The sequence below is a fragment of the Salvelinus alpinus genome, chromosome 25 (assembly GCF_045679555.1).
Source record: "Salvelinus alpinus chromosome 25, SLU_Salpinus.1, whole genome shotgun sequence".
NCBI classification, from domain to species: Eukaryota; Metazoa; Chordata; class Actinopteri; order Salmoniformes; family Salmonidae; genus Salvelinus; species Salvelinus alpinus.
Window position 1 is genome coordinate 34373892 of NC_092110.1, and position 21736 is coordinate 34395627.

General features: G+C 44.3%; 1 protein-coding gene across 3 annotated transcripts in view; it reads right to left on the minus strand.

Annotated features, from left to right (window-relative positions):
* The window catches only part of LOC139553855 (leucine zipper protein 1-like), a 72326-nt gene that overhangs the window by 50271 nt on the left and 319 nt on the right, over positions 1–21736 (minus strand). The window contains exon 2 of one of the 3 annotated variants that reach the window (XM_071366600.1): positions 21579–21705. The exons of the other annotated variants lie outside the window; for them this stretch is intronic. The gene's annotated coding sequence lies outside the window, so the exon portion shown is untranslated. The remainder of the gene's footprint in view (positions 1–21578; positions 21706–21736) is intronic. 3 annotated transcript variants of the gene reach the window in all.

The following is a 21736-nucleotide window of genomic DNA, read 5'->3' on the forward strand; positions in this document are numbered from 1 at the left end:
CAGCCCCGAAACCTGAAGGATCTGGAGAAGGTCTGTATGGAGGAGTGGGCCAAAATCCCTGCTGCAGTGTGTGCAAACCTGGTCAAGAACTACAGGAAACGTATGATCTCTGTAATTGCACACAAAGGTTTCTGTACCAAATATTAAGTTCTGCTTTTCTGATGTATCAAATACTTATGTCATGCAATAAAATGCAAATTATTTACTTAAAACTCATACAATGTGATTTTCTGGATTTTTGTTTTAGATTCCGTCTCTCACAGTTGAAGTGTACCTATGATAAAAATTACAGACCTCTACATGCTTTGTAAGTAGGAAAACTTGCAAAATCGGCAGTGTATCAAATACTTGTTCTCCCCACTGTATGATTACGGAAAGTATAATAGTAAAGTCGTCACTTTTTTGGTAGCATCAGAAGAAAATAGAGTAGACTCAGAGGGGGGAGGAAAGGGAAGCCTAGCATCTAAACATTCGTCACCCTGAGATCATGTATATTTTCTGATCCCAAGAAAAATAATTTTGTTTTGAAAGCCGCCTGTTAGATCCTAGGCTTAGGACACAGGAGGAGAGCGACGGGGGAGATGGCATAGGGGAGCAGTGATTCCACACAATCTACAGTACAGTGCAGAAGGGAGATCGACAGAAATACAGGCCCATAGCAATTATCCACATAGAATTACAGAATTACAGAAGCACGGCCAGAGTCAACAGTAAACATAATTGACACAATCACTCAAAGCTAGTTTTAGACCATTCACATCCAGACTAGAATAAAAATGTGTGGTTTTAGAGTGGGAGTATTACGAATGACAGGGGAAGAGAGGGAAGATCCTATTCAATCTTTGAAGGTGCTGCGGGCAATTCCATGGTAACGGAGTGATGCTGAGACTGATTTTTCACTTAAAAAATGTACAGTAACAGTCAAAAAGTTTGGACACCTACTCATTCAAGGGTTTTACTATGTTCTACATTGTAGAATAATAGTGAAGACATCAAAACTATGAAATAACACTTATGGAATCATGTTAAACACAAAATACATCTAATATTTGATATTCTTCAAAGTAGCCTACTTTGCCTTGATGACAGCTTTGCACACTCTTGTTAACATTGCATATGCTCTGTTCAAGTAAATGTGTTTTTGTAAAAAAATTTAACCATCATCGCAATTGTTTAAAATCTGGATGTTTTAATTTATTTATTTATGAGGCATGTCTTACCGTGTTCCGACCATAGGATTGTTAAGGGGATTGTTTTATAAACACTTCCTTCCTTTTCGGTGGAAACTGTTAAAAGTGATCCTTGTGCATAAAGTTGTATGCTTTGTTTAACTTAGCAATCATTGGTTTTTGTCTCAGCATCACTCTGTTACCATGGAATTGCCCCTGTGATTTCTCAGTGTTATGTTACTTACTGCCCCACACTCACTTCCAGGCAACCAGCACACAGACCACAGTACCTGCCTGCAGGGCCATAACTACACATGAGAACACCAAGGTCCAGACCTCGGTCATTTTTCAAAATGTTAATGTATTTTTAGGAACTCAGTCAGGGACTCAACTTACAGTGGAGAGTTAGAATAGCAGAATACACAAGATGCAATTTAGAAACTTAGTTGTGAATCAGCAGAGATGTTGATACAGGTGTCTGTCATCCCTCTCTCTTTCTCACCCTCCTCCTCGTTCCCCTTCTCCCTCCCTTTCCTCTTGTTCTCTCCCTCCATCTGCGGGGGCAGACCAGAGAGGAGGCGAGCTATCTGTCATTCAGAAAGGCTAAGCAGCCATCCAGGAGCGCTCCCTCTCTTTCACATGCATGCGTTATAGTCGCCCGTCAGACACCGAGAGAGGGGGCCAGAGTGGGATGTGTAAAACATGCCAGGTGGTTGCCACAGCAATGTGAGCCAACGGGTCATAAAACTCCAACGCCCCCACTCATGGATACCAAGGCTAGACAGAGACTGTTATCTCAGGGTCCGAGTGACATCACTCAGTGAGGACTCATTCACATGTAGTCCAGCAGGTCTCTCCCTCCCCCGCTCCCTTCGGGCTGATAACAGAGAGTGGGCCAGAGGGAGAGTGGCTGTAAAATAGGGATGTGAAAAATGCCGTTTAAAAAACATTTAAAAAAATAAACAGTTTTTCCGTAAAAAATTCTATGTGAATTCACAATGCAGAGTATGGTCCTACTGCGTATGACCACTAAGGGGCGAATTAAGTTCTATTTACCGCAGTCATAGGCTGAATCTCATTACTGAACACCTGGCCCCTAAAGTCCTTTATCGAGTGTCCACTTGCTCTTCTGTTCGATAGTGATCACTCTAGTTTGCAAGTGTTTTGGCTAAAATTAGCATTGAGACGATGCGCACTTGATGTCCAAACTGCAGTTCATCAATATTCCAAAATTCTAAATCTATTCGCCAGCACAGTCTTCCGCGCCCCCGTCTCGTACATGACCTGCTCTATGAAACACGGTCTCCCGCGCCCCCGTCTCGTACATGACTCCCTCTATGAAACACGGTCTCCCGCGCCCCCGTCTCGTACATGACGCGCTCTATGAAACACAGTCTCCCGCGCCCCCGTCTCGTACATGACTCCCTCTATGAAACACGGTCTCCCGCGCCCCCGTCTCGTACATGACTCCCTCTATGAAACACGGTCTCCCGCGCCCCCGTCTCGTACATGACTCCCTCTATGAAACACGGTCTCCCGCGCCCCCGTCTCGTACATGACGCGCTCTATGAAACACGGTCTCCCGCGCCCCCGTCTCGTACATGACTCCCTCTATGAAACACGGTCTCCCGCGCCCCCGTCTCGTACATGACTCCCTCTATGAAACACGGTCTCCCGCGCCCCCGTCTCGTACATGACGCGCTCTATGAAACACAGTCTCCCGCGCCCCCGTCTCGTACATGACTCCCTCTATGAAACACGGTCTCCCGCGCCCCCGTCTCGTACATGACTCCCTCTATGAAACACGGTCTCCCGCGCCCCCGTCTCGTACATGACTCCCTCTATGAAACACGGTCTCCCGCGCCCCCGTCTCGTACATGACTCGCTCTATGAAACACAGTCTCCCGCGCCCCCGTCTCGTACATGACGCGCTCTATGAAACACGGTCTCCCGCGCCCCCGTCTCGTACATGACTCCCTCTATGAAACACGGTCTCCCGCGCCCCCGTCTCGTACACGACTCGCTCTATGAAACACGGTCTCCCGCGCCCCCGTCTCGTACACGACTCCCTCTATGAAACACGGTCTCCCGCGCCCCCGTCTCGTACACGACTCGCTCTATGAAACACGGTCTCCCGCGCCCCCGTCTCGTACACGACTCCCTCTATGAAACACGGTCTCCCGCGCCCCCATCTCGTACATGACTCGCTCTATGAAACACGGTCTCCCGCGCCCCCGTTTCGTACACGACTCGCTCTATGAAACACGGTCTCCCGCGCCCCCGTCTCGTACATGACTCGCTCTATGAAACACGGTCTCCCGCGCCCGCGCCCCCGTTTCGTACACGACTCGCTCTATGAAACACGGTCTCCCGCGCCCCTGACTTGACTCTATGAAACACGGGCACTGGGGCAGAAATAGACAGTGAGAAATCTGTTAAAACTAAAAAAAATACATTTCTACTTCCGCCAGGCCTCGAATTGCCATGGCCGTCGATGCCCCCTACAAAATAATGCCCACAACAACAAAAATCCAGGCCTGAATATAATAATTATAATTCCCTACTCCAGGCTGCCAAATCGCCCTGCTCCAAAGCACCTCTCACTCACATGGCTCTCTCAGATATCGCAATTCTTATTAGCCAGTGACCGTCACGTGATCGTGCCCTTTTCACAGGAATCGCAACTTCTAAGTAGGCAACTAGTGAAGACAGACATCGGGGATGCAACAGAGCACATTGACTTCCAAGGTGCATATTGGAGATGGTAGAAGAACTGTCCACATTTACTTTGTCAGCCAACAAGATGAGTAACGAACAGCAAAAGCACTAGCTTATGTCAATCTACTTTCCTCCATATTACAAAAGTTGACCTATTCTATTGGTCAGCTTGTCCTTCTGTGCCAGAAATAAATCGTCCAAAAACAGACTCCGGGACAGTTGTATTAATTTGGGATCTATCGCCCCACAACGACAGTAAATCAAAACACCTTTTAAAAGCAATGAGGCTGATGCAACAGATCAGAAAGTTTAGCTTAAAATGTTGATAAACTATTAGGCTATTTCTTCACATTATAAGCACAGCAATATGCACACGGCAGTAAGGCTATAAACAGGAATGTTCGAAAATGCTAATATGACTAGGATTGTGTCTTTGGCTGCTGTAAAACAAAAGAAAGTTAAGAACACGAGAGAAATACTGGTTTCAATGGCATATGAGGAAGTGTTTATAAAACAATCCTATGGTCAGAACATGGTAAGACATGCCTCATAAATAAATAAAAACATCCAGATTTTAAACAATTGCGTTTATGGTTAAATAGTTTAGAAATATTGACCGCCTCCGCTCAGATTGCAAGGTGGGTGATGTTGTGGTGCGGTTTGGCTACATTTTCTGGCGCCTCCCTCCTGTCAGCATCGGTCTGGACATGACCGACTGTAGCCAATACACACAGGCTATCACCTACACTAAAGTCAAATCAAGCTTTATTTATACAGCACATTTCAGACATGGATTGCAGCGCAATGTGCTTCACAGGAAAAAAACATTAAAAAACTATGAAAATAAAAACAAACATAAGAGGAAAAAACAGAACAATAAAAAGTAAAAAGGCGGCTAATTATTTATGTACATTTACATACACATTTTTCTTAACAGAATAGCTAGTTTTTTTGCAATTGGCTATTTTGGTTAATGGCTTGGCGCGCTGGCAGATTGGGCACCTCACCAGATTGGGACCAAATGGCCTTGCCCCTAACATCATGAAATTCCAGGCCTGACTCCTGCACAAATTATGTGCAAGTATATTGGTCGCTAGTGATTTAAATCAGCTGATTTAGCTTGTTGTAGCCTGCGTTACTGATAAACACAGGGATGGAATTTTAGCTAGCTAGTTAAGGATGTTGGGCACGACACTGATAAACAACGTGCCACTTGTCACTTATTAACGGTAGTTTGACAGCTTGCCTTTCAGCGCAATTTTTCAAACTTAACTACGATGAGGTGGAGTGCTTTACATCTGTGGCAAATCATTTGAGAGATCCATATCTCCTAACATTACAGCATTGTTGCGTTAGGTATTTGTTGAATTTACATTTTTCCCTTTATGATGATCAGGCCCTTTTAGTGGTAGTTTTGTGATAACTGCACTGTGATAAAATTTAAAAAAAAACACGTAAGAAGAAAAAATAGTTTTTCGGTTAGGGATTTTTTCTTAAGCTTAACGTCCCAATTTCGTTAAAATATTTTACTGTTTAAAATGTTCACACTCCTAGTGTAAGATCAGGGCCTGTATTCACAAACAGTCTCAGAGTAGGAGTGCTGATCTAGGATCAGTTTAACCTATTAGATTAATAAGATTATATGGACAGATCCTAGATAAGCACTCCTGCTGAGATGCTTTGTGGATACTGGCCCAGGACAGTTAGGTTACAGTAGTCTTATGCCTGGTGCTTATGTTGGCTTACCTCAAAAATAAATTACTAGATTATACTTATGGCATAATTGGCTACAGCAGGCAGGGCTGTCACTCTCTGAACAAATGAGGTGGGTTTGGTTGCTAGGTGCTCCAGGTTGTTGCCTAGATGCCCTCTCACTGACACCAAATACGCTAATCACAGCTCCCGATCCTTCTAGAGGTCATGTTTAACAAGCAGCCTGCGGTTCCTCCCCCATACCCTCTCTTTCGCACTCCAACACTCCCTCTTTCTCTCTGGTTAAGAAGTAAAACACAAAACATAGCAGCAAGGCTAGTTACGAGTTAGAAGGAACTGCCAAGAATAGAAAATTACACATTTTACAAATGTCTCTCCCTATTCATCATCATCCATCCTCCCCTCACACACTTTGAAGTGTGAGTACGAGAGACACCTCTGGCAAAGTCTGTCAACCACACATTTGCTGTCAACGTCTTCTCATCTCAAGAGTTCCTAGAACAGCAACAAGCTAGCGCTCTGGGAGACCAAATGTCAACAAGAGCCCTTGGGATGAACTCCTGTAGCTTGTGGTATGCTGGCGAGGCCAGGCTGGACCAACCGGCCATCTGCCAACCACAAGCCTAGAGAACTAAAAACAGAGGACCGTCTCAACCGAAAAAGCAACAGAAAATAAGAGGCCCATCTTAAATCCTGCGAGTGAAGAAAAATATGCTTAGGAAAATGTGTCTAGCTCAACTACCATGAAAGACCCATTACAATACTCAAAGTAGTACAACGGTACAGCCGAGTATAAAACGGCTGTAAAATGCACGGCTGGGTTGGAGTCAGCTCCATTTCAATTCAGGAAGTACAATGAAATTCCAACTCCAATTCTCTTTCAATGCTTTTCAAAGAGGAAAATGTGGAATTGGGTTTACTTTTCTGAATTGACTGGATTTGAAATGGAATACTCAGGGGTAAAAGTTAAAGGATTTTGAGATACTTTTGACTTCAGAGATAGGCCTACTGTGCAAAGTACCAGTGAGTGTGTTACATGAAGTCATCCGAGACGATCATTCAAAAACAGGTTATGTAATGTAGACAGGTACAGTCCTGTAATAAGAATTTGCTGTGGATAGATGAGATATCCTGTGAATTAGAGTCCGATGTTCACCTTCCTCACTAGTCATTTTCCCACATGAAGAACGCACCTTGAACCAAACTGGAATGGATTCTGAAAAATGCCAAATATTTCTCCCTTTCCCGAACGTGTCCCCCCCCACTCCCACTCTTTCCAGCCCACTAACCCACGACATTCCAGTGTTCTCAACACTGGTACCACACACACAATGTTAAACACAACACAAGTTTCCACCCTGACCCAGACATCCCTTTTAAGGGTAAGCACTTCAGATCTCTCTTTTCATTAATTTCCAAAAATACCCCTGGAACTGGTCTGGAGATGACCCTATGAACCCCTGGAACTGGTCTGGAGAGGACCCTATGAACCCCTGGAACTGGGCTGGAGAGGACCCTATGAACCCCTGGAACTGGGCTGGAGAGGACCCTATGAACCCCTGGAACTGGGCTGGAGAGGACCCTATGAACCCCTGGAACTGGGCTGGAGAGGACCCTATGAACCCCTGGAACTGGGCTGGAGAGGACCCTATGAACACCTGGAACTGGGCTGGAGAGGACCCTATGAACCCCTGGAACTGGGCTGGAGAGGACCCTATGAACCCCTGGAACTGGGCTGGAGAGGACCCTATGAACCCCTGGAACTGGTCTGGAGAGGACCCTATGAACCCCTGGAACTGGTCTGGAGAGGACCCTATGAACCCCTGGAACTGGTCTGGAGAGGACCCTATGAACACCTGGAACTGGTCTGGAGAGGACCCTAGAGGACAAAAAAAATGTATATATATATATACAGTGGGGAGAACAAGTATTTGATACACTGCCGATTTTGCAGGTTTTCCTACTTACAAAGCATGTAGAGGTCTGTCATTTTTATCATAGGTACACTTCAACTGTGAGAGACGGAATCTAAAACAAAAATCCAGAAAATCACAGTGTATGATTTTTAAGTAATTCATTTGCATTTTATTGCATGACATAAGTATTTGATCACCTACCAACCAGTAAGAATTCCAGCTCTCACAGACCTGTTAGTTTTTCTTTAAGAAGTCCTCCTGTTCTCCACTCATTACCTGTATTAACTGCACCTGTTTGAACTCGTTACCTGTATAAAAGACACCTGTCCACACAATCAAACAGACTCCAACCTCTCCACAATGGCCAAGACCAGAGAGCTGTGTAAGGACATCAGGGATAAAATTGTAGACCTGCACAAGGCTGGGATGGGCTACAGGACAATAGGCAAGCAGCTTGGTGAGAAGGCAACAACTGTTGGCGCAGATATTAGAAAATGGAACAAGTTCAAGATGACGGTCAATCACCCTCGGTCTGGGGCTCCATGCAAGATCTCACCTCGTGGGGCATCAATGATCATGAGGAAGGTGAGGGATCAGCCCAGAACTACACGGCAGGACCTGGTCAATGACCTGAAGAGAGCTGGGACCACAGTCTCAAAGAAAACCATTAGTAACACACTACGCCGTCATGGATTAAAATCCTGCAGAGCACGCATGGTCCCTCTGCTCAAGCCAGCGCATGTCCAGGCCCGTCTGAAGTTTGTCAATGACCATCTGGATGATCCAGAGGAGGAATGGAAGAAGGTCATGTGGTCTGATGAGACAAAAATAGAGCTTTTTGGTCTAAACTCCACTCGCCGTGTTTGGAGGAAGAAGAAGGATGAGTACAACCCCAAGAACACCATCCCAACCGTGAAGCATGGAGGTGGAAACATCATTCTTTGGGGATGCTTTTCTGCAACGGGGACAGGACTACTGCACCGTATTGAGGGGAGGATGGATGGGGCCATGTATCGCGAGATCTTGGCCAACAACCTCTTTCCCTCAGTAAGAGCATTGAAGATGGGTCGTGGCTGGGTCTTCCAGCATGTCAACGACCTGAAACACACAGCCAGAGCAACTAAGGAGTGGCTTCATAAGAAGCATCTCAAGGTCCTGGAGTGGCCTAGCCAGTCTCCAGACCTGAACCCAATAGAAAGTCTTTGGAGGGAGCTGAAAGTCCGTATTGCCCAGCGACAGCCCTGAAACCTGAAGGATCTGGAGAAGGTCTGTATGGAGGAGTGGGCCAAAATCAATGCTGCAGTGTGTGCAAACCTGGTCAAGAACTACAGGAAACGTATGATCTCTGTAATTGCAAACAAAGGTTTCTGTACCAAATATTAAGTTCTGCTTTTCTGATGTATCAAATACTTATGTCATGCAATAAAATGCAAATTAATTACTTAAAAATCATACACTGTGATTTTCTGGATTTTTGTTTTAGATTCCGTCTCTCACAGTTGAAGTGTACCTATGAAAAAAATTACAGACCTCTACATGCTTTGTAAGTAGGAAAACCTGCAAAATCAGCAGTGTATCAAATACTTGTTCTCCCCACTGTACATATACATATATACATACACACATTTGTAATAATGATAATTACAACAATACTGAATGAACACTTATTTTAACTTTAATATAATACATCAATAAAATCAATTCCATCTCAAATAAATAATGAAACATGTTCAATTTGGTTTAAATAATGCAAAAACAAAGTGTTGGAGAAGAAAGTAAAAATGCAATATTTGCCATGTAAAAAAGCTACCGTTTAAGTTCCTTTGCTCAGAACATGAGAACATATGAAAGCTGGTGGTTCCTTTTAACATGAGTCTTCAATATTCCCAGGTAACAAGTTTTAGGTTCTAGTTATTATAGGAATTGTAGGACTATTTATCTCTATACCATTTGTATTTCATATACCTTTGACTATTGGATGTTCTTCTAGGCACTATAGTACTGTCAGCCTAATCTTGGGAGTTGATAGGCTTGAAGTCATAAACAGTGCAATGCTTAAAGCACAGCGAAGAGCTGCTAGCAAATGCAGGAAAGTGCTGTTTGAATGAATGCTTACGAGCCTGCTGCCACCTACCACCGCACAGGCAGACCGCTCTATCAAATCATAGACTTAATAATAATACAATAACACAGAAATAGGAGCCTTTGGTCATTAATATGGTAAAATCCGGAAACTATCATTTCAAAAACACAACATTTATTCTTTCAGTGAAATACAGAACCGTTCCGTATTTTATCGAACGGGCGGCAACCCTAAGTCTAAATATTGCTGTTACATTGCACAACCTTCAATGTTATGTCATAATTACGTAAAATTCTGGCAAATCAGTTCGCAACAAGCCAGGCGGCCCAAACTGTTGCATATACCCTGACAGCGTGCAATGAACGCAAGAGAAATGACACAGTTTCCCTAGTTAATATTGCCTGCTAACATGAATTTCTTTTAACTAAATATTCAGGTTTAAAAATATATACTTCTGTGTATTGATTTTAAGAAAGGCATTGATGTTTATGGTTAGGTACATTCGTTCAACAATTGTGCTTTTTTTGCAAATGCGCTTTTGTTAAATCATCCCCCCGTTTGGCGAAGTAGACTGAGTCAATGATAAATTAACAGGCACCGCATTGATTATATGCAACGCAGGACAAGCTAGTTAACCTAGTAATATCACCAACCATGTATAGTTAACTAGTGATTATGTGAAGATTGATTGTTTTTTATAAGATAAGTTTAATGCTAGCTAGCCACTTACTTTGGCTCCTTGCTGCACTCACGTAACAGGCGGTCAGCCTGCCACGCAGTTTCCTCATGGAACGCAATGTAATCGGCGTCCAAAAATTCTGATTACCGATTGTTATGAAAACTTGAAAATCGGCCCTAATTAAATCAGCCATGCCGATTAATCGGTCGACCTCTAATCTGAAGCAATGTGTTTTAATCACCTCTGTAGCCTACTTGTGCTGCCCAAAATGGAGGACTTAATAAAGCTTGCATTACAAACCTGAATGATCTAAAAATATATATATATTTTTTAAACAGTATGAGACAAGTGAGGTAGAGACAAGAGCAAGCGACAATAGGTTTAGAGATAGTGGACCATATGGGTAAATCATCCAGAATGGTCTTTTTAATGGTCTCTGTTCTGACCAAATGCTCATATTTTCCTACACGTCCCTTCACCTGCACACCTCCTAGCCTCTAACACTCTTTAACGGATCTGTCAAAAGCGTCCAAGCTCATATCAACTCACAATACAAACTTGGCTGCCATGGAGAGACTTTCCCAAGTGCACTGTCTTGAGGTCTGGAAACAAAGGCTACAAAGTTCACACAAATGAAGTATTTCATGACTCAGGAATTTTTATCTCAAGTGTGTTTCTATCTTCCCTCTCGGAAAGAGGTGTAGGTAAATTTATCAACAGCCAGCTAATGCTAAGAGTTTATTTAGCTGAGCCAGCCAGCCCACTGCTCATCACCTACAAGAATATTTACTACTATAATTGGGTACAGAAAAATATAGCCTTTGAGACATCAGGTTTTTCATAATTATAAGGAAAGACAACAGTTGTCCGCCAAAGCTTGGTAACATACTGGGTTGCTTACTTGTCACTACAGTAAGAAAGAACAGTATACAAACAATTTGACTTAGTAATAGTTCTCATCCATTAGAATTCCAGGACCAAGGACTATACATTGAGAAACGGGTTCATTGATCAAGTTGTCAGATCATCATGATCCTTGTGATGCCAGAAAGCCAACTATACTGACAGTATCCTAAAGGACGATCTGAGGCACATCCCATTGATAACATGAAGGCTGCCGTCACAAAGCCACATGCTCCAACAAAGCAGACCAAGGAAACGCCACTCTTCGCTCCGATTGCCAGATCCAATCGAAGCATCCAACAATGATTTCCAAGATGGCTTAGCAGTTCAGACGTCATTTCTGTTTCGTATTGTCGTGTCCTGTATATATATATATTTACACCTTTCTTCGCATATCTTTTATATATTTTATTATCCAAGAACTCAACTACAAAAGCTTTCCTGCAAAAGCTTTCCTGCAACCCGCTTCACCAATTACAAAAAAGTATTATTTACCTCAAATCTGAAAATCCACCGTGGAAGCTAGCCAGGGGCTAATTCAGAAGCTAGCCAGAAAGCTAACCAGAAGCTATCCGATAGCTAGCCAGAAGCTAATCTGTAGCTGCCCAGAAATTAGCCGGTCTGCTGGCTAGCGTTGGTGTCTCAGCTATTCCTTTAGCTCGATAATCTACCGGCACTTTTGTGCAACGCGACTCGGACCGGAGCATTCCGGGACTTTTTTTTCTCTCAGTTTCCCCGGATTTCAGCCGCAGGCTCTAGACATTTGCAGCTAGCTAGCTGCAAACCGTGTGACTATTGGCTTACGTCGATCCCGGAGCAAACTCAAATCATTCCGGAGCTAGCCAGCTGAGGAGTTCCATCAGCCATTCCTGGGCTACAGTCACCTATCCGGACCCGTTTTGTTTTGTTTTGTTGTTGCTGCAGATACGGAGCCCCGCCGGGCCTTCACGACTGACTGCCGACGTTATCTGCCCGAGGGAGTTATCCAACTGGCACCTCCGTCCCGACGTTACCTGAACGCTCATCTGGGCCCGCTAACCGTTAGCTGTCTTACCGGCTGCTATCTGAATAAGTATATCGGACAATTATTATTATTATTTTTTTTTCTTGGGTCACTATATCTATTTTGCCAATTTGGATTGATCCCCTCTACCACACGGAACCCCACTAACCTACCGACGGAAACGCACGAGGTATCTACAAATAGACTTCCATACTATGCTATCTCGCTACCGATAGCCATCTACCCGGCCAGCTGTCTGGATCGCCGTGACCCCAACCAACCTCTACTCACTGGACCCTTATTGATCACTCGATTAAGCATGCCTCTCCTTAATGTAAATATGCCTTGTCCATTGCTGTTCTGGTTAGTGTTTATTGGCTTATTTCACTGTAGAGCCTCTAGCCCTGCTCACTATACCATATCCAACCTCACAGTTCCACCACCCACATATGCGATGACATCACCTGGTTTCAATGATGTTTCTAGAGACAATATCTCTCTCATCATCACTCAATACCTAGGTTTACCTCCACTGTATTCATATCCTACCATACCTTTGTCTGTACATTATTCCTTTAAGCTATTTTATCGCCCCCAGAAACTTCCTTTTACTCTCTGCTCTAGAAGTTCTAGACGACCAATTCTCATAGCTTTTAGCCGTACCCTTATCCTACTCCTCCTCTGTTCCTCTGGTGATGTAGAGGTGAATCCAGGCCCTGCAGTACCTAGCTCCACTCCTATTCCCCAGGCGCTCTCTTTTGATGACTTCTGTAACCGTAATAGCCTTGGCTTCATGCATGTTAACATTAGAAGCCTCCTCCCTAAGTTTGTTTTGTTCACTGCTTTAGCACACTCTGCCAACCCGGATGTTTTAGCCGTGTCTGAATCCTGGCTTAGAAAGACCACCAAAAATTCTGACATTTTCATCCCCAACTACAAGATTTTCAGACAAGATAGAACGGCCAAAGGGGGCGGTGTTGCAATCTATTGCAAAGATTGCCTGCAGAGTTCTGTTTTACTATCCAGGTCTGTTCCCAAACAATTTGAACTTCTACTTTTAAAAATCCACCTCTCTAAAAACAAGTCTCTCACCGTTGCCGCCTGCTATAGACCACCCTCTGCCCCCAGCTGTGCTCTGGACACTATATGTGAACTGATTGCCCCCCATCTATCTTCAGAGCTCGTGCTGCTAGGCGACCTAAATTTTAACATGCTTAACACCCCAGCCACCCTACAATCTAAGCTTGATGCCCTCAATCTCACACAAATTATCAATGAACCTACCAGGTACCACCCCAATTCCGTAAACACGGGTACCCTCATAGATATCATCCTAACAAACTTGCCCTCCAAATACACCTCTGCTGTTTTCAACCAAGATCTCAGCGATCACTGCCCCATTGCCTGCATCCGTAATGGGTCAGCGGTCAAACGACCTCCACTCATCACTGTCAAACGCTCCCTGAAACACTTCAGCGAGCAGGCCTTTCTAATCGACCTGGCCGAGGTATCCTGGAAGGATATTGATCTCATCCCGTCAGTAGAGGATGCCTGGACATTTTTTAAAAATGCCTTCCTCACCATCTTGAATAAGCATGCCCCATTCAAGAAATTTAGAACCAGGAACAGATATAGCCCTTGGTTCTCTCCTGACCTGACTGCCCTTAACCAACAGAAAAACATCCTATGGCGTTCTGCATTAGCATCGAACAGCCCCCGTGATATGCAACTTTTCAGGGAAGCTAGAAACCAGTATACACAGGCAGTTAGAAAAGCCAAGGCTAGCTTTTTCAAGCAGAAATTTGCTTCCTGCAACACAAATTCAAAAAAGTTCTGGGACACTGTAAAGTCCATGGAGAATAAGAACACCTCCTCCCAGCTTCCAACTGCTCTGAAGATAGGAAACACTGTCACCACCGACAAATCCACTATAATTGAGAATTTCAATAAGCATTTTTCTACGGCTGGCCATGCTTTCCACCTGGCTACCCCTACCCCGGACAACAGCACTGCCCTCCCCTCTGCTACTCGCCCAAGCCTTCCCCATTTCTCTTTCTCCCAAATACAGTCAGCTGATGTTCTAAAAGAGCTGCAAAATCTGGACCCTTACAAATCAGCCGGGCTAGATAATCTGGACCCTTTCTTTCTAAAACTATCTGCTGAAATTGTTGCCACCCCTATTACTAGCCTTTTCAACCTCTCTTTCGTGTCGTCTGAGATTCCCAAAGATTGGAAAGCAGCTGCGGTTATCCCCCTCTTCAAAGGGGGGGACACTCTTGACCCTAACAGCTACAGACCTATATCTATCCTACCCTGCCTTTCTAAGGTCTTCGAAAGCCAAGTCAACAAACAGATTACCGACCATTTCGAATCCCACCATACCTTCTCCGCTATGCAATCTGGTTTCAGAGCTGGTCATGGGTGCACCTCAGCCACGCTCAAGGTCATAAACGATATCTTAACCGCCATCGATAGGAAACAATACTGTGCAGCCGTATTCATTGACCTGGCCAAGGCTTTTGACTCTGTCAATCACCACATCCTCATCGGCAGACTCGACAGCCTTGGTTTCTCTAATGATTGCCTCGCCTGGTTCACCAACTACTTCTCTGATCGAGTTCAGTGTGTCAAATCGGAGGGTCTGTTGTCCGGGCCTCTGGCAGTCTCCATGGGGGTGCCACAGGGTTCAATTCTTGGACCGACTCTCTTCTCTGTATACATCAATGATGTCGCTCTTGCTGCTGGTGATTCTCTGATCCACCTCTACGCAGACGACACTATTCTGTATACTTCTGGCCCTTCTTTTGACACCGTGTTAACAACCCTCCAGACGAGCTTCAATGCCATACAACTCTCCTTCCGTGGCCTCCAATTGCTCTTAAATACAAGTAAAACTAAATGCATGCTCTTCAACCGATCGCTGCCTGCACCTGCCCGCCTGTCCAACATCACTACTCTGGACGGCTCTGACTTAGAATATGTGGACAACTACAAATACCTAGGTGTCTGGTTAGACTGTAAACTCTCCTTCCAGACTCACATCAAACATCTCCAATCCAAAGTTAAATCTAGAATTGGCTTCCTATTCCGCAACAAAGCATCCTTCACTCATGCTGCCAAACATACCCTTGTAAAACTGACCATCCTACCAATCCTCGACTTCGGTGATGTCATTTACAAAATAGCCTCCAAAACCCTACTCAATAAATTGGATGCAGTCTATCACAGTGCCATCCGTTTTGTCACCAAAGCCCCATATACTACCCACCACTGCGACCTGTACACTCTCGTTGGCTGGCCCTCGCTTCATACTCGTCGCCAAACCCACTGGTTCCAGGTCATCTACAAGACCCTGCTAGGTAAAGTCCCCCCTTATCTCAGCTCGCTGGTCACCATAGCAACACCTACCTGTAGCACGCGCTCCAGCAGGTTTATCTCTCTGGTCACCCCCAAAACCAATTCTTCCTTTGGCCGCCTCTCCTTCCAGTTCTCTGCTGCCAATGACTGGAACGAACTACAAAAATCTCTGAAACTGGAAACACTTATCTCCCTCACTAGCTTTAAGCACCAGCTGTCAGAGCAGCTCATAGATTACTGCACCTGTACATAGCCCATCTATAATTTAGCCCAAACAACTACCTCTTTACCTACTGTATTTATTTATTTATTTTGCTCCTTTGCACCCCATTATTTCTGTCTCTACTTTGCGCTTTCTTCCACTGCAAACCAACCATTCCAGTGTTTTTAGTTTTTATTTAACTTGCTGTGTTGTATTTACTTCGCCACCATGGCCTTTTTATATTTTTATTTATTTATACATATATTTGTTTGCCTTCACCTCCCTTATCTCACCTCACTTGCTCACATTGTATATAGACTTATTTTTTTTCACTGTATCATTGACTATATGTTTGTTTTACTCCATGTGTAACTATGTGTTGTTGTGTGTCGAACTGCTTTGCTTTATCTTGGCCAGGTCGCAATTGTAAATGAGAACGTGTTCTCAATTTGCCTACCTGGTTAAATAAAGGTTAAATTAAAAATTAAAAAATGAGCTGCCCATTTTACGCCCTTTGACACTAACGAGGTCAAAACGAGACACTGGTAAAAAGGACCAACGCAAAGCCACTCAAGACCCAATCATGTTGGACACTTCGACTGTACCCGTCATCATCCTGCCAACACACACTATCCGCCCGCTTGTGGCATACCCAAACCAACATTTAAGTTCAGGAGGCAAACATGAACATGCACAGACAAACACCAAGTGGAACTTAAGTTACCCCCGGGCTTTACCATACAGTGCCCTGCTCTACTGGAGACGCCCACCCATGCTTACAGCATAACAACAGTGACAGTAGAGATTTATTCAGCCATAGCTTAATTGTGTGTTCCTCAAATGACAAATTACTCCTGTGCACCTGGAGAAAGGGAACAAATACCTGATACCTGAAGTATTTTGCACGACTCTATGGACGCTCAAGATTTTGCAGATGTGGGCTAGGGTTTCAGTGCCCAAAGGCTAGTTCATTGTGTTGTAGTGGAAATGGAATTTAACATTAAAATAACACAAAACCAGGTTTGTTTGGTAACAAGAACACATAGTAAGAAAAATATTCTTCTAAATAAGTCTTGCCATTGCCAAAGGCACCCTGCCCTAAACAGGAATATACTTTTGCTCTGTACGGGATAAATATAGCCTGGTTTTGCCCTAGCTGACGTCTTTGGAGTGACAACAGATCTTCTTCAGTAGGTCAAAGGCCGTTCTTTAATGAGTGAACAGCATGAACAGCGTGAACTGGGAACGGTTTACTGATAGTGGTGCTGCAAGAAAGTACAGGCAGCGGACAATTGGTTTGAACTCCAGCTGAAATGACAGAGACATGACCGTCACCCACCGCTGATAAAAGCACGGCTGGGGGAAAGGGTTGAGGACCACTAACACTTTGCAGGGTCTTAAACATAAAGGCAGCATTGGGAAAAAACACCAATAAACACACCTCAAAAAGGCAAAGCTAGTGTTAGCAGACTCCATAGAAGCATTTAGAACTCTCCTATAGTACATACCGTTTGCCGGCGCTCAGGCAGCAGTGTCCATCTGACCTGCGTAGCATCAACACGAGTCACTGTCCCGGATACTCAGACCATTATTTCATTATCACAATAAATGTGGGCTGTGTGCTTCACTAAACGCAATAGGACTCATCTGCGCTATTTCAACGAGGTCCTTATTAAAAGAAACCTGGAACATCATACTCTACATCGTTGACTTTGCTATCCCGGAAAACTGAAAGTATTTTCACTAAAATACAATTTTCAGACATATATAATCTAGGGCTATAGACCATTACAGTTCTAAGAAATACACCAACACCAGAACACTTGACCTGCCCGGTAGTTTAAAAACCAACATTTTCCATTTAATCTTTAATTTTCCATTTAAATGACGACTAGTCATTTAGCCACTCTGTAATCCTCAGGTCCAGCTAGTAACTCTGATATTTACACTTATTGGACACCCATAATGATTAGCCTTTGGTTTCAGCCAAAGGCAGCAGATGCCATTTCATTGCATGCTTCCTTCGAGTGGAAAATTAATCACGTGTAAACTCAGGTCGTAAAAAGAGAGGGGGGGGGGGGGGTGGATTATTACTTTGGCGCCTGAACAAACTCTGCGCCTTTGCTTGCTTTCACTCTTGATCATAAAAAGTCCATTTGGAATGGCTAAGTTCACAGGCACTCCTACATTGTCTACACGATTCCAATTAGAGGTTTTCACAGATCCACCTGTACCCAGATACCAGAGATCCGATTCGGGACCGAGCAGGTCGGATCTGATATGATTGTCACGGGTATGTGTAATTTTAACTGACTTCTCTGGAAGGACCTATATACTGTAGATCCAAACATGACTGCTGCAGGGGAGAGCGAGACATTTTTACGAGAGGGCCACATGTAGCTTGTTGTTGGCCAATCATAAGTCATCAAAGCGGCAATAGGCTACAGTCAAAGAGCCTCCGTGTGGGTCAAAAGTTAGGAGATATCTAATCAATGGAAGACGGAATTAAAAGTTAAACGAGAAGGATAGGGTACAACGACCAAGAGCCAACAAGTAGATTGTTACAAACAACTTCATTCAGAATATAACGTAACTGTGTAAGACCAGAAAGAGCATGCAACCTCAATTAGCCTAGCTAGCTAGCTTCTCCCGGTTTAATGCAGTCAAGACAGGTACTAGTACTCATATTGAATGATAAATAGCCTAGCTATGGCAGATATTAGTCTACTATAGCACGAGTCGGCTTGGTTGGTTGCGGTCTCTCCCTCCCTGCTCTCTGTTCTCGTGTCACTCGCTCACAGTAGCCTACACACAAAGCACGGCCCCTGCTAGAGCGTCACCTCTCTTTACCTCCTCTCCCTCGCACTTTTTCAGCTCCGGTTAATAACGTATCTTAAAATTTTACTTTTCTACTGTTTCCCCACACACTTAGATCGGACCGGGTCTGGATCTGACCAGGTCTATACGGAACGGGTCTAGTTGTCCTCAGGACCATTCGGAACGGGTCTCCATATAATTTATTTTTTTCATGCATATTGGTTGCGGATGGGAAAGCACCAGATCCATTTCTGAACGGGTCCAACGTTTTGAACCCGTGAAGGCTTCCAATTCCAATCCTCTGAAAATAGTCTTCAGACAACGTAATGTACACTATCAAGCAGTAAAGTGAAAGAGTGACATAACCCCAAAGGAAAAACACCAGAGACCTACCAAGTGACCAGCCAAAGTTGAAAGTAAAGTTTGCTACAGTAGATGAAGTGACCAAATGGGAGGTGGAACAGGACAGCACTCTAGTTTTTGTACTCTCCACTGGGCCAACACGTCCACTTGGCCAATGTTCGCACAGACAGGATATGAAGGGATTGCAATTCAAGTGTGGAGCTTGCTTTCTTTGGCATTGTAACCTCTCAATGGTTTGGCACGAAGGAGTAAAATGGCCTTTTCCTTGGCTGGAAGCAGCTTGTATCGACAATATTAATGACTATGTACTTCTGAATCCTACTAAGGCAGAAATGGATAGGTTATTCCCCTGTATGCACAAATAGTGAATCTCCAATGCATGCAGCTGTGCCTCTCTCACAGTCCAACTAGCTTGTACTTGTGTTTCCACCATCAGAAGGGGTGGAAGCAGTAGCAGAGTTAGTAGCTGGCTCTGGGACTTACTGGAAAGCCAGCAGTGATTTGTCGTCATGTCTGAAACAGGTCCCCTCTATCTTTCTCCCTAGTTCCATTTATATCCCACGGGCCCAACCTGCCAGATTACTACTCCACACTGCTGCTGCTACTACTACTGCTGGAGGAGCATTGCTCCTGTTCACCCACACACACCAACACAGTCATGAAGAAGGCACGACAACGCCTCTTCAGGAGGCTGAAAAGATTTGGCATGGGCTCTCAGACCCCCCCAAAAGTTCTACAGCTGCACCATAGAGAGCATCTTGACTGGCTGGATCACCGCTTGGTATTGCAACTGCTTGGCATCCGACAGCAAGGCGCTACAGAAGGTAGTGCCTATGGCTCAGTATGTCACTGGGGACGAGCTACCTGCCATCCAGGACCTCTATACCAGGCGGTTATTATCGTTCTATTTCTCTCTCTGTATTGTTGGTAAGGGCCCGTAAGTAAGCATTTCACTGTTAGTCTACACCTGTTGTTTACCAAGCATGTGACCAATAAAATGTGATGTTCAGACTCAGTGTTGCATCTCATTGCTTTGACACTCGTTATATGTGGGCTATGTATGTGGTCCATGTACACATACAGCAACAAACTGTCACAGGTACCGAGTCACACACCCCTGCCATTACACATACCTCTTATAGCCGAGATCCTTGTAACGCGCAAATTCGGATAGCCACACTTGTGTTGCCCTCATGTTGGTGCTAGCAAGCACGTTAGGTAGTGCTAGGTATTAACAGCCAATCCAGTATGGGTTGGAAACTACAGTGAGTTTTGATTGGTCAATAACAAAGCAAAGCAATGTCACAGAGTATTTGCATAAAGTTCAGCTTTCCCCAATTTTGGTCCCACCCTGTTCACTTCTCTCGCCCATGCTCACGCCCAATGGTTGTTTCGTCACCCCCAACATGATTTGTGGATCTCAGCTGTTTCACCGGAAATCCACCTAGAACATTGGGGCAATGAAACAACGGAGCCAACATCTGAAGCACAGTGGGCGGGGGACCATTGGGCGACGCAAACATGGGTGAGGGAGCGTGAACAGGGCGGGACCAAAATTGGGGAAAGCTGAACTTTATGCACATACTCTGACATCACGTTGCTATTGACCAAACAAAGCTCACTGTAATTTCCAGACCCTACTGGATTGGCTGTAGATACCTAGCCTGCTTGCTCGCGCCAACATGAGGGCAAATCAAGCTTGACTATCCAAATGTACTGTGTTAAAAGGATTCTCAGACATTAGGTGTTCACTTTGATGAGACCTGCAGATTTCTGTATCACTGCCCAATTCCCATATTGGTGCAGTGAAATTAAAAATAGCTATCTTTGGGGAAACTCCCTTCCCATGTCAAGTGGATCTTTGCAAAAAAATAATGCCAACAATCAAGGCAATCTCCAATTGTGTCAGGCTGATCATTCCCTGCTGTATTCACAATTTCAGCATTGATCTAAATGGATTTGATGATTTATCCATAGAGATCAAGTTGAAGAACATTACCCATGGCTGTGTCAACACAGACTACTTGAGAGCCAGCTAAAATATTATCTGTCAAGTATCAATATAGAAAGGGTTTTTACTGCCATCTTGCTCAGAACATTGCAATCGTTATTTACCTTGACAGTTGACCTGTTAAAAAAGCGGCCTACTTTAGGCTACTAAATATTTAAGGTGACAGTGGACTGTGTAGTTGACGGAGAAAAAAAGTTGACTTTTTCGATTTGTGTTAAGGTGGGTGGTTAATGGTGAATTAATTTCAAGAAATCGTTCGATCCGAATACATTGTTCTCGAGGAAAACATAAAATATCCTGTTCAGAAACCCCCAACATTCCATCCAGATAGCGGTAACGTTACGTCGTCACTGAACGCAACAGTAGCCTAGCTACTCGTAATATTTTGAAACAGTCAACTAGCGAGTTACGATCGAGGAAAACTTCAAACTGTTACACAATTTAACCACCTGGCAACTCAGCAGGACACAACGTTGTAGAAAGTTCAGACAGTAATATGCAAATACCTGGCTATGGAAATATGTACCACTGGACAAACATGTCTGACTTGATGAATATGGAATCACGTCAGTTCTATTCGTCGTTATATTTATTTCTGCAACATTCCACCCCGTTTTCCTACTGAACGTGGCCCAGGTTTTTACCCGCAGTCTGGTGTTTCGTGGAGGCTTCCTTTTGGCTGCGCCAGCAGAAGAGGAGCAGGGGGAGGAGGGGTCAAAACTTGCCGCAGTTCGGAGTCTGCCCGTGTCGAACTCAGGAAGTTACAGCATCCTAGCACAGTTAAATGTTTCCATGTAGTAAT